Genomic DNA, 14119 nt, shown 5'->3' on the forward strand with positions numbered 1-14119 from the left:
TCTCCACTCCCTCTATTGTGTCCAAACCTGGAATTTGTAGAGTTGCTTCTTTAAATTGGCTTAAAAGCCTCTATTTATCGGGTCCCTGTTCTGTGTGTCTTTGCTGCCACTTGTTATGTGCTACATTTTCCTCTAAGCAAAGAACTAGCGCATTGAGACACTGAAAGTTTGAGATGCATGGTTATTAAAATGCTGGTGTCCGCCCTACATTCTGATGAATGTGACTAAATGAGCAAGCATCGTGAGGTGTTTTTGGAAGCTCGCTCTGGGGCACAACTTCACAAATGTAAACAAGACATCAGTTTCAGATTTCAGTGGAAGCTACAAATTTTGCTCAGCCGCAATAAGGGTATGCACGCGAATGTGTGGAAGAACTTAAAAGGTTGTCTGAATGCTTTGCACGTGGCCTTAGTTAAGCTGTAACAGGTTGAAAGGAACATTTTTGCAGGATGCATACTTCACCCATACACTTTGCATAGAAAAATGCAGCTTTCCTGCAGCTGTGAAATCTGTTCCCAATTTTTGTGGGCTTTGGAGATCACGTTCATCCTTGTAGGAACCTCTTTCCAAGCAATAGTGTATCCTGTTTGAAGGATGGTCTTCTGCCACCTTTCCTGCACTTGCCCCACCAGCACCTTGAGCTCTGCATCTGAGAATGGGACACTTCTCCCTCTTTCCTCTGTGCTGCTGAATGGAATACCGAGATTTGCGGGAACAGATTTTTGGGTTGCCCCATAGAAAATCACTTTAAATACAGGAAACTTTTTTTTATCCGGCATGGACGGGACCGACGTGGTGCCGGTTCATCAAAGATTCCGGATAACCGAAAGCTATAGTAAAAGATACAGAGCTGAGAGCTCTGTATAAAGCAACAAACCCTGTTGCTTAGCAACAGGTTCAGAACAATGGCCACAAGTTGCAAGCGTCTCTGTAGCTTAGCAACAGCTGCAGCCACACCCTTCCACAGCAACAAATGGAGGAGGCAAGTAATAAAAGTTACCTGAACCTACTCCTGAATTTTGCCAGTTAACCGAGATTTCCGGTTATTTAAGTGCCAGTAAATCGAAAGTTTCCTGTAGCAGCGGCTGCTCTTTAAGACTCTTGAAATTTGCGCCAAGCATGGGAGCTCACTTTAACTATTTAATCACACAGACCTGGGAAGATCGCATGAGGTTAGCCTTGGTCCAAACCAGTGAGAGCAATACTCAGAGCAATCTGGGCCCACCACCTCAGGGCTCGAACTGGAAAAGATACCATATAATAGCATATTTGGATTAATTTCACCTTTCGTGCTCCTGGGGAAGAGTTTTGCAAACTGAAACTGCATATCAGATTGCAGGCACAAATTCAGTTCCAGCGGTGGAGTGTTAAAAACAAAGAAAAGGCTGCATAGTTGATATACAAATATATATGATTTCGGCCTATGGAACAGTTTCATCCAGCCTGCAGTCTTCCCATAAATCTTTGTTTCTTTATGTAGCTTACTGGGCTGGCACCCCTGGCCAAGCCTGCCACATGAGTTTAACAACAAGTTCAAATCACTTACTGGCCCTCCTCCCTCCCCACCATCTAATAGCCGTAAATAAGCATTGACATCCCAGTTCTAGACAACGTTTAGACAAAGCGGCTGATATTGGGGCCTCCAGGATGCTGCCTCTTTGCAGGGACTTTAATGAGGCTCTTGCAGGCCTCTGTGCAGAAAAATAGTCTGGCCAGGAAATAGAGGGCTGAAGGAATCAGGTGGAATATGTGCTTAAGACCTACTTATCCGATCTATTCAACCACATTCACACAGTCCTTGCTGGCATTACTGGTGAGAACAGTCGGAAAATCTACCCTGTAAAATTAAAACCTAATGTTGCCAAATAACAGTTTCCCAGACTTGATCTATCACCAAAAGATAAATGCAAGTCTGTACATCAAGTCACTAATTACTCATAGCCAAGGTTTTGGATGGACCCATAGTAGGAGCTTTATGAGCCTCAAATCTTTATGAGAAGGATTATAATGTAAAATAAATGTGGTATGTTTTCAGCAAGGAAAGCTCTCCAGAAATGCCAAGTGTTGGTGCAACTCAAACACGCTGTCGAAAATACAGAGCTTTTTTTGTGTGTAGTAACATACTTCACCAAGACTTTCTAACGAGCCTGAATCTGCAAATGGCTTGTAAACAAACGGGGCTATGGCCAGTGCAAATATTTACTAAGGATTGGGGGCAGCTCAAGGAACAGAATCATGTTTGTCTGATTAGTCTGTGTATGTACTTCACTGAACAAGCACCTGAATGTTTGTAAGTAAACACTTACCAAAATGTCCTTAGTGGCTATAGTTTCTTGAACAGTATAGTTCGTGCTCCAATTAATGTTACCAGTTGCTGAATTCATTCTCTTCTGAAAGAATCAGTCCTCATCTATAACAACAATTCCAACGCACAGCCTTCTCTCTAGAAATGAAAGCATCTTCGATACCTTTTAGCTCCACTGACCTAGATCATTAATTATGTATGTGTCAGGGTAACCACAAGCCTCCAAGTCTAATTAGAAATGGATGAATATATGTCAGCTGGCATTGCCATGATGTCCACTCTTCACAAGCAGCTTTAGATTACTCTTGTAAATGGACGCATTGGGGATAATTTTAACCCCCCAGGATGAGCGGAGGAGGCTGGAAGGGGGTTAAAAATGACAAAATCTGGAACTTGATCTCAACCCTTCAGGTTTAAACGAAGGCGGGTTGGGGGGTGGGCGACTAAGCTGCTCTCAGGAGGCGGGTCTATCACTAAAATATTTTAATGAGGCTGCCTGCCTCCAATTTAACAAGAGTATTACTCTTCACGCCTGCAGGCCGGATTCCCTGGGCCTTGGGAAACTTGGCAGCTGAAGGGAGGCGAGAAGGGGGCGGATCTATCAGGTAAGTGCCTTTCCAGCACTGCTTGTGGGCCAGGAAGAGCAGGAGTGTTTCCCCCCCCCGGCCCCTCAAGCTTACCTGCTTCCCTCCCCACGATCGAACCCCGCAATCGGACTGTCCCCTGTGATCAAATCTCACCTCCCCGCCGCCCCCCTCGAGATGGGACCCCCGATGCCCGAAACACCTCCCTCCAATGTCTGATCTTTTCAATCTGGCTGCCTACAGCCGGGAAACCCATGCAAAAATTTTTTATGAGGTCCTGCCATTAAATTCGGCAGGAACTTCAAGAAACCCGGACTTCTAGGTTTCCCAGCTGTTAAATCTCCCGGTAACCAGAAGTAATAAAATTAAGATGGGAACATAAATGAACCAGAGGCAAGATGAGAAGTTTTTCTTAAGCAACAAGTTGTTATAATCTGGAATACTCTGCCTGAAAGAGTGGTGGAAGCAAATTCAATAATAACTTTCAAAAAGGAATTGGATAAATACTTGAATGGGAAAAAATTGCAGGGCTGTGGGGAGTGGGACTAATTGGATAGCTCTTTCAAGGACCCAGCACAGACACGATGGGCCGAATGGCCTCCTTCTGCGCTATATCATTCTATGATTGTACCCAATGTGCCTATCTTCTACTATAACAATCCTTTCTAATTTAATCAATACAAATACAATATAATTATCTCCAGATGCACAGTAGAGCACCAGTAGGGCAGGCAAGAAGTGCAAAAATGAAGAAAGTGTCATCAATTTTTAAGTTAAAATACATGGAATGACTCATCATTATTCTGTCTATCATATTTGAAGAGACCTCAGAAGTCATCAGTAGGTTAAACACTCAGTCGCTGCAGATTCTTGAGACAGCAGCAGAGTTAGGGAGAGAAAGAAAGACTTGCATTTATATAGCGCCTTTCACGACCACCGGACGTCTCAAAGCGCTTTACAGCCAATTAAGTTGAAGTGTAGTCACTGTTGTAATGTGGGAAACACAGCAGCCAATTTGCACACAGCAAGCTCCCACAAACAGCAGCGTGATAATGACCAGAAAATCTGTTTGTTTTTGTTATGTTAATTGAGGGATAAATATTGGCCAGGACACTGGGGAGAACTCCCCTGCTCTTCTTCGAAATAGTGCCATGGGATCTTTTACATCTACCTGAGAGGGCAGACAGGGCCTCGGTTTAACATCTCATCTGAAAGACGGCACATCCAACAGTGCAGCACTCCCTCAGCACTGCACTGGAGTGTCAGCCTAGCTTTATGTACTCAAGTCTCTAGAGTGGGACTTTAACCAACAACCTTCTGACTCAGAGGTGAGTGTGCTGCCCACTGAGCCACAGCTGAGAAACTTGAGGAAGGTAGTGGAGCAAACCCAGAGGATGGCTAGCCACAACGTGTGCATGTGAATGCATCGGAACGCTGTTGAGGACATTATAATCTAATCACATTGGGAATAGATGTTTTGCTAGTTTCTAATTTAACAAAGTGCTCATACAAATGCTGGTCAGAATAGTCAGAATGGGGACATTCAGTTTGATATTTTGGGCAGCGGATTTTTATCTTCCTCTTTAATTCTTGCATGGTAATCAGCTTATCTGTGTCAACATCTGCATGTGTAACTTAAAACAGCTTAAAGTATATTTTAGAAATTCTCATTAATTTACTTGTGTTGAGTAAGTGACTTTTAGTATGGAACATTAGCTGAACAAATGCAGGCCTGTCATTTCTCACTCATTTGCCCATTTTGGTTTAAAAATATGAGCTATTTTCATATATCTCATTTAAAAAAATAAACATAGCTCCACACGTTTAAATGGGTTTATGACCTGTCTCGCTCTTTTTGATCATAAATCTCACTCTTACCATTTCCCTAATGTCAACAGCTCTGCAAACGTTGCATTTAGTCTTCAAAAGTTGAATTATAACTGCTCTGATGGGAGTGAAATTCTATATTTATCTGTGCTTGCAAGTACAGCAATGGAATTTATAACAAAAATCAAAACCAGACTTGCTGAAGACAATCTTGTGGCCTTGGGATTTTACAGAATGTGTTGAGTGCACTCCGTGGTACGATGAACAGTTGCCTAATCTCTCACTACCTCTTTTTGAGATTTCCTCATTTCAGATCTTATGCCATTTAAAGTTGTCTTGAAAAGGAAAGTAGAGTTTAGGCTAAAGATTCGGTTCTAAAGCAGTGGGCTGCTGCGGATAGTCACACAATGTTCTGTGTTTATCATCAGTAATCACATCAGAGGCATATGCAACATAAAGCAATCTCTGCTCCATGGTTCTCAGACACAGTGCCAGGTTATTAATAAAAGAGAGAAGCTCATGTTTATTTTGGATGAAAAACAAGGTTCCTGTTCTTGGTCAAATTAAAAAATAGAAAGATCATCTCAACAGCGTTATTATAAATCTGTTACTTATTGAGAAATGGTTTCTCTCGAAGGACAGCACCCATTGTTGCGTAAGAATTTAGAAACGTCATTAAGAATGTTTGTTTATATTTAGAATTGTTTTGATAATTTAATCATACTGAAAACATATCGCAGAGTTAAAATTACTCCATAAAGATCAACATGCGTAACAGTTAACTTTAAGTGCCAATAATTCATGACAAGTAGATTTGTATATGCAAAAGCATTTAACGTTGCAGAGCTCGCTTGCTATAATAGCTCAATGGGTCAACGCAGCACTGAGCTATACAGACCAGAAGTTCCAACTTTGATTGCTATTCTGTGCTGAGTTAGCTGATCGGCTGAGGCAGCACACATTATGCTACAATTGGTCAAAGCACTGCTGGGCTAGAGGAACAGAAACAATTCAACCTGGGCTGCTGCTGCTGACTGCTACTGAGAGACCCCCTGTAGGAAAGTGAATATGTATGAATGTTCGATAGCAAAATACTGCAGATGCTGGAAATCCGAAATAACAACAGAAAATGCTGGAAAAACTCAGCAGGCCAGGCAACATCTGTGGAGAGAAATTAGAGTCAACGTTTCGGGTCAAAACCCTTTATCAAGACTAAAGAGGCACAGGGAATGAAATAGATTAAGAGGCCGGGTTGGGAGAGAACAAAAGAGAAGCGACATTAAGAGGCATTCAAAACGAGACGAGATGGTGATAGGACTAGTGGAGACAAAAGACGGCTCTAGATTAGGTGTGAAATGCGCTGGCAGAATGGGAGACAGCTGCCATGTGGGAGAGAGAAAAAAAAGGAAGGGGGGGAAGGGCCAAAACAAAGGTGTGGATAAAAAATATAAGTAAAAATGTAATAGGGGCCGAGGTTATGATCTGAAATTGTTGAACTCGATATTGAGTCCGGAAGGCTGTAAAGTGCCTAATCGGAAGATGAGCGTAAACTCGAGGAACAGCACCTCATCTTCCGATTAGGCATTTTACAGCCTTCCCGACTCAATATCGAGTTCAACAATTTCAGATCATAACCTCGGCCCCTATTACATTTTTACTTTTATTTTTTATCCACACCTTTGTTTTGGTTTCCCCCCCCCTTCCTCCTTTTTTTTCTCTCTCCCACATGGCAGCTGTCTCCCATTCTGCCAGCGCATTTCACACCTAATCTAGAGCCGTCTTTTGTCTCCACTAGGCCTATCACCATCTCGTCTCGTTTTGAATACCTCTTAATGTCTCTTCTCTTTTGTTCTCTCCCAGCCCGGCCTCTTAATCTATTTCATTCCCTGTGCCTCTTTAGTCTTGATAAAGGGTTTTGACCCGAAACGTTGACTCTAATTTCTCTCCACAGATGTTGCCTGGCCTGCTGAGTTTTTCCAGCATTTTCTGTTGTTATTATGTATGAATGTTGGTTGAGGCTAAATTTGGGCCAGGCTGTGTTGACTTCCATAGTTGAAGAACCTGCTGACACTCACTGTCTCGGCTCACACGTAATGAAAGGCCACTTGAGTGAGGTATTGGAGGCTATCTGCCAGACAATGGATCTCCATTCCAAGGTTCAGACCCAACTTGAATCAACACCTTTGGAAAGACAAAGAGAAAACTGGGTACAAAAAATTCCAAGAAGGAAAGAGAGCAAGTCATTACCCTGCTGTACAGGGATCGGAGATAATCAAGTTAACGTTCAAGCAGCAGAAGTTGCATGGTTGTCTTCTTTTATCGTACACCAATGCAAATTACATTTTGTATCAGGTGTGTCTGTACATATAGTTGAACCCTTTGGAATTCTAGTCTCTTCTCTCGTGTTGAGGCTTGGAGTGTGCACTGTGTGCATTACAGCAGCTCTATTACTGCACCAACCAATTAAACCAGTATTCATTTCTTTTGCTTGTTTACTTATCTCTTTTCTCTTCTTTTCCTGAAGGTGTTGACTCTTGCTGGGATCCTGTTTCACAGCTTTTAGGCACTCTTCAGTACCTTGTCTAAATGGCCATTCCTCATGGTTATGCCTGAGTGTTGACAGCAATGGAAGGACTAAAAAACTCATCTTGATTGTGTCCTCAGCTGATGACCACACACTTGTACTTTCCAACAGGAGCCACCAGATAGCGAACAGGAGTGGAAACCTTGGTTGTTTTGTTTTGCCTCCTCCCTTAACCAGGGTGCTAAGGCTAATTGTAGCACTCCAAACCGCAAACCCAACTGAAATCAGCTAATTCAGCACAAGTGATGATCAAACCTAAGGCTTTTCTGATGCTGGTCTATTATGAAATCGTTAAAATCTAGTACATATTAGGAAAAACATAATTTTTAATGCAATTATCCATGATTCTTCCAGAGTCATCTAACCCTAACACTAACCAGTAAGAGTGTATCGGAAGAGATGGAAATTAGACTAGGACCCAGCTACACCCGGGGGCGGGAAGGGAGGAGATTCTTGTACCCCTACTTTTACAATGGACTTTCATGGTACCCAGATAGGATAATTAATTAAACATTTTAATTAGAGGGGTGGACACTATGGGCTAGAAATTCATTATAGCCTAGGAATGGACGGTAACTTTTGAAAAGTTTGAGATTTAATGCCAGGCGCTAATGCTTCAGACTGCACGCAAAATTCAGCTTCATTGCACAAAGAAAGGATTGGAGTGCTAAATCAAGTGCTAATGGCCTAGCTCAGTGGTGTTAAACTTGAAGCACTGACCAATATCAGGGGCAGTCTAATCATAAGTCGTCATTGCCACAGGCTCTTTCCAGTTCTTAAAGGGAAGGTTCACTGATGCTGCCAAACCTCATTCTCAGCACTGCTGGCTGTGCAGCCATCTTAGCCAGCAGCAGAAGGTCAAGGAGAAGGAGCCGGACGAATCAAGCCGCCGTAATGATGGCAGATCCATGCCCCAGGGAGAGAGCCTGCAGATTCTACGACCATGCATTGGAGGCATTGGTCTTCGCTGTGGAGAGACGAAGGGCGGTGACGTAATAAAACTCACTATGCACTTGGTTTGAGTATAAAGCAAGGCTTTAATCAACTTGTTTCAAAACATGGAGGTCTAGTTATCTTTCACTAGTTCTTGTTTACACAATGTCCTGGGCAAGCTGGGCCCATGCCCGAGTATTTATACTCCTTGGACGGCGCCACCAGCTGGCCGTCCAGTGTTATTTCATGAGTCTTTCTTCATGGATCATAAGATTCATAACATTCTTCCTCCCTAAAGATTTGGAAGTCCGATGACTTCCTTTTAACGGATTAGCCAGACCACGAATAGCCGCAGTCTTTTAGCTCTTCGCTTGTGGCTGGAAGGCACGTCTCCCCGGACTGTGTCTGGGTCCCTGGGTCGCGTGATCCATACGGGTAGGTCGACAGGGCCCGTGTCGCCTTGATCGACCTGAGGGAGACTGGGGAGATCGTAACTCCTGGTGTGGGTCCCCATAGGCGCAGAGCTGGCTTCATTTTGTTTGATAGCCGGGGATTGACTGGCGTCCTGGCTTCAGGTGGCCATCCCATGGGGAGCGCTCAGCTCCCTGAGTTGATCCGGTGGAGTAGCCGGCAGATCTCTTGATGTCCCAGGTAGGGCGTCATCTTCAAAGGTGCGCAGAGTGTCGGCATCATTACTGTGGGACCCTCTATCATTTGAGTCCGTGGGACCGGTTGGACAGGGAGCCAGATCTCTAAGCGAAACAGTGGACTCCCGGCCATCAGGGTACCACACGTGCGCGTAAGTGGGATTAACGTCCGTTAACTCCACCTTGTCGATGAGGGGATCGTTTTTGGCAGATCGGACGAATCTTCGGAGCAGCACGGGGCCGGGAGCTGCCAACCATGACGGTAGGGACGTCCCATGTGTGGAGCGACGCTGGAACCTGAAGAATCGCTCGTGAGGCGTGACGTTGGTGGACGTGGAAAGAAGAGACCTGATGGAATGCAACACGTCAGGGAGCACAGTTTCCCACTGCTGGTCTGGTAGGTTGCGTGACCTCAGTGCAGGACGAACAGCGTTCCAAATGATAGCGTTGTATCTCTCAACCTATCCATTACCGATGGGATGATACGGTGTTGTTTTACTTGTGGTGATTCCCCATTGGGAAAGATAACTTTTGAGTTCACTTGACATGAAGGAGGGACCCCGATCAGAGTGGATGAAATTGGCCGTACCGCAAAGGGAAAAGACTTGATCGAGGCATTTGCTCACTGTGGAAGTAAGCATGTTGGGATGGGGAAAGCAAAGGGAAAGCGTGAATATTCATCCACCATAGTAAGTAAGTAGGTGTTTTGCGTTGCGGAAGGTAATGGCCCTTTAAAGTCAATGCTGAGTCACTGCATCGATTGCATAGCATGTATGAGCGAGCCATCCGATGGACGGAAGAATTGCGGTTTTAATTCCGCACAAATTCTACAGGAGGAGCATGTTCTTTTCACATCTTCCGTAGAAAATGGGAGATTTTTAGATTGCACAAAGTGCAGCATACAGGTAACACCAGGATGGCATAAGTCAGTGTGAAGATCCGCAAGAGTCGAAGTTGACATAGAAGAGCAGAATGCCCACGTGAGGGTATCCGGGGCCACATTCTCTTTGCCGGGTCGATAATGTATGGTGTATCCAAAGGCGGCCAATTCCATCCTCCAGAGTTGTATTTTGTTATTCTTGATCTTAGTGCATTTCCGGTTATCCAGCATAAAGGCCATGGAGCGCAGATCGGTTATAAGTGTGAAATGGCGACAAGCGAGAAAATGACTCCATTGACGTACAGCTTTGATGATGGCCGTAGCCTCCTTCTCGACAGGAGGATAATGGAGCTCGCTACCCTGCAAAGTTCTGGACAGAAATGCAACGGGTCGACTACCTTGATTCAAGGTAGCAGAGATCGCCACATCCGATGCATCGCACTCGACCACGAAAGGGAGATTTTCGTCAATGGAACGAAGCGTGGCTTTTTCCAGTTGTCGCTTGAGGAGGTTGAAAACTGAAATAGCCGTTGCCTCCAACAGAAATGACTTCGTGTGAAGCAGTGGCTGGATCTTATCGGAGAAGTGCGGTATCCACTTCGCATAATAGGCGAACATGCCGAGTGCTCAACAAGGAGAGCCGAGATTCGTAGGGGGAGGGAGCTCCTGAAGCAGACGAAGTCGCTCCGGGTCCGGTTTGATGACACCATTGCCCACCCAGTAGCCAAGGATGTTGACTGATGGTACTGATTTCACAGATTTGGACTCATTTAAGGTTAACTTGCGACGACGGAGAACGTCAAAACATTTCTGGAGGTTGGCATCATGCTCCTTTTGGTCATGACCAGCAATGATGATATTATCTAGATATGGAAAAGTGTCTGTTAAGTTCTCCTGTTTGACTAGGCTATCCATTGACCATTGAAAGACGGCCACCCCATTGGTGACCCCAAATGGAAGGCGATAAAACTGGTAAAGCCGACCATTGGCCTCAAAGGCCGTATACTTTTTGTCAGAGTCCTTTAACGGTACTTGATGGTGTGCGCTCTTTAAATCAAAAGTTGAAAATACCTTGTAGTTGGCAAGGTTATTGACCATGTCATCGATGCATGGTAGTGGGTAGGCATTCAGGTCGGTATACTGGTTAATTGTTTGCGAGTCATCGATGCAAAGATGTTTCTTGTGTTGCTTCAAAGGATTTTTAACAACGACGACTTGAGCCCGCCAGGGAGATGAACATGGCTCAATGATACCGTCAGCTAGAAGGCGAGAGATTTCTGCCTCAATAAAAGATCGATCATCTTGGCTGAAACGTCGTGATTTAGTGGCTATGGGCTTACATTGGGGGGAAAGATTGGCAAACAAGGAGGGCTCGTCGAGCGAAGCCGCCGAAAGCGCACAAAACGGTACTTTGGAAATAGTAAGCTCTGGCTTTGACCCTCCAAACTCAAAAGTGAGCCTTTTGTGTTGTTTCTGGAAATCCTGTCCCAGGAGCACATCACTGCATAGGTTTTTGAGCACCCCGAGCCGGGTGGAGAAATAAGTGCGGCCATTGAGAATAAGGTCGACAAGACAAAAGCCGGAAGAATTGGTGGTCAGTGTCGTCAGAGCCATTGCAATTTCCCTGTCCAAGGGGTAAATATGCAGTTTTAACTTACTGACAGCCCGCTCACTAATGAAGCTGTCAGAGCGGCATGAGTCGATTAGTGCGCTCAGAATGTGTCCATTTACTGAAACCTTCATGGCTGCATGGGACAGACTTTGGGGAAAAACAGCTGTGATGGGAGGAGGGGCAATTTTACCCTTGGCAGCTGTAACCTTAGTAGTGGTTCTTAGGGTAGTAGCAGTTTCATAGATAGCAGCTATAAAACTAATAGGAGCTCTCGACCGGTATACCTTAGAAAAGTGGCCTTTCTTACTAACAGAGACTCTTGACTGGCATACCTTAGAAAAGTGACCTTTCTTGCTGCAATGATTGTAGGTTGTGTTACGAGCAAGACAAAATTTCCTATAATGGAACGCCCCTCCACAGAAGGAACACTTCCTTCCAGATTGCCAAGATGCCACTAGGGCAGGGTCGTCATCAGGAAGGCTTCTAGGGTAGGGTTGTCATCAGCCAGGTTGGAGTCATCATCCGTGAGGGCTTCTGCCCGAGGCCGATCGAAGGAGTCACTAAAAGTGATAGCGGCAGCCCGTGCACGTGGTGAAAGATAGGTATCTGCATTCCTCTTTGCTAAGTCCAGAGAACATGCCTGGTCATAGGCAGCCTGTAACTTGAGGGTTTCATTCTCCAACAGACGCTGACGTATGAAGGGAGACGCAATCCCATTAATAAAGGAATCACAAATTAACTCCTCCTGGTACTGCTCAGCTGTAACAGCTTTAAGATTACAATCCTTGCTGAGCCTGCAAAGTTTCTGAAGGAATTCGTCAAGTGATTCCCCGGGTTGTTGTCGAGTTGTGGCCAGTAGATGCCGAGCAAAAATTTTGTTTGGGGACTTGACATATAGCTGCTGTAGTATTTGGATAGCGGCGTCATAGTCTACACAGTCTTCGATATAGTCAAACACACGAGGGGATACATAATTAGCAAGCATTCGTAACTTATTAGGAACATTCTCACCACACTCCTCAAGGAAGTTGCTAAAGGTACGATACCAGTGTTTCCATACCTTAGCAGCTGTAAGTGAATTCGGGTCCAGGTCGAGACGGGCGGGACTGAGTAGTTTCTTCATGATGGATCGATTACTTGTCTGAGTTCCCTTCTACAGTTCGAGTCGTAGCTGGCTGTTTCCGAAATTACTCAGAGCATGGAGTCGATATCAAGTTGATTAAATTGACGTAATAAAACTCACTACGCACTTGGCTTGAGTTAATCAACTTGTTTCAAAACATGGAGGTCTAGTTATCTTTCACTAGTTCCTGTTTACACAATGTCCTGGGCAAGCTGGGCCCACGCCCGAGTATTTATACTCCTTGGATGGCGCCACCAGCTGGCCGTCCAGTGTTATTTCATGAGTCTTTCTTCATGGATCATAAGATTCATAACAGGCGGTGCTGTACCTGGCAAGTGGCAGGAGGCCCTCACCACAGGCCTTCCGCACCATGTGGAGGGAGGTAGCCAGCACGTCTCAGGCAGCACTGTGGTCCCCAGGACCCACACACAGTGCAGGAAGAAATTTAATGACCTCACTAACGTGGTTAGGGTGAGTCAATGCTTCAACAAATGCTACATACCACCATCTGAGCCATAGTCTTCACACACTGTCCAAAGCACCACACCCCCAGCACTCAACCACCAACAATCTCCACCTACCAACACTCACACCCACGTCTCACACCTTGCACACAATGACAGCTATTCAACTATGGCAGGTACATCACCCAAATACATTGCTCCACACTCACACACTTTCCTTTCTCTTGTAGGCCAAGTTGGCTCACAACAGGAGGGAGCAGGAGCGCACAGGCAGGGGACAAGCCGACACCAAACCACTGTTTGCTCAGGAAAATAGAGTGCTGGAGATTATTGGGCGCAAGGTGGTAGGCGCCGTGGCCACCGGCGACACTGACCCCCTTGGGGACAATAACGATATGTTCATCCCTACTCCTTCTTCTCACATCCCATTTCCCCCTCACCCCACAAGCTTATCGCACTTTCCAGCTAATCATGCTGCATGCATGCCTTTCTCCCTTCCTCCCCACCCCCCCATCCCCTCACCTTAACCTGACTCTTGTGCCTTTATGCTTTCAGATAATGAGCAAGCACCTGAGCAGCCTATCCCTGAGGGCACTGTTGAGAGCGAGGCGGGAGAAGAGGAGGAGGAAGAACGCACCGCGTCATTGCATCTCTCACCCGCAGGCACCAGCTCAGATACTGGCATTAGGCGTTCTTTAGAGGCTAGTAGTGAGATCTGCACTGGGTGATGCACCGGGGATGAGTGGGCTGCAGCAAGGCCAGGGGGAAAGTGTTGCTCGGGGGCTGTAATGATATCAGCAAATAGAGATGGTATTTGCCTGTTCGATTATGATGCCTTACCAGCATGTTTGCATGTATTGATTGCTTGTGCCTGACCAGCAGAGGTCATGTGACAGAGACAAGCAAGGCAGTTTAGTTTAGTTTCAGTTTCGTTCTAGATGCATCACTAGCATGATGTCTCCTGTAAATGCTGTATAAAGAGTTGAACAGACTTTAGATTAAAAGACATCCTCTTTCATAAATGTCTCGTCATTGAACCCACAAAGAAATCAATACATGGTGTCAGAAGTGATTGAAAGAGATGAAGAGAAAAAATCTGAAGTTAAATCAGCTCTCCACAAATTAGCAAGCCAAAAGAGAACATCATTGCTTACCATTGG

The sequence above is a fragment of the Somniosus microcephalus genome, chromosome 3 (genome assembly GCF_052327205.1).
Source record: "Somniosus microcephalus isolate GS21.2 chromosome 3, FLI_Smic_1.0, whole genome shotgun sequence".
Classification (NCBI taxonomy): domain Eukaryota; kingdom Metazoa; phylum Chordata; class Chondrichthyes; order Squaliformes; family Somniosidae; genus Somniosus; species Somniosus microcephalus.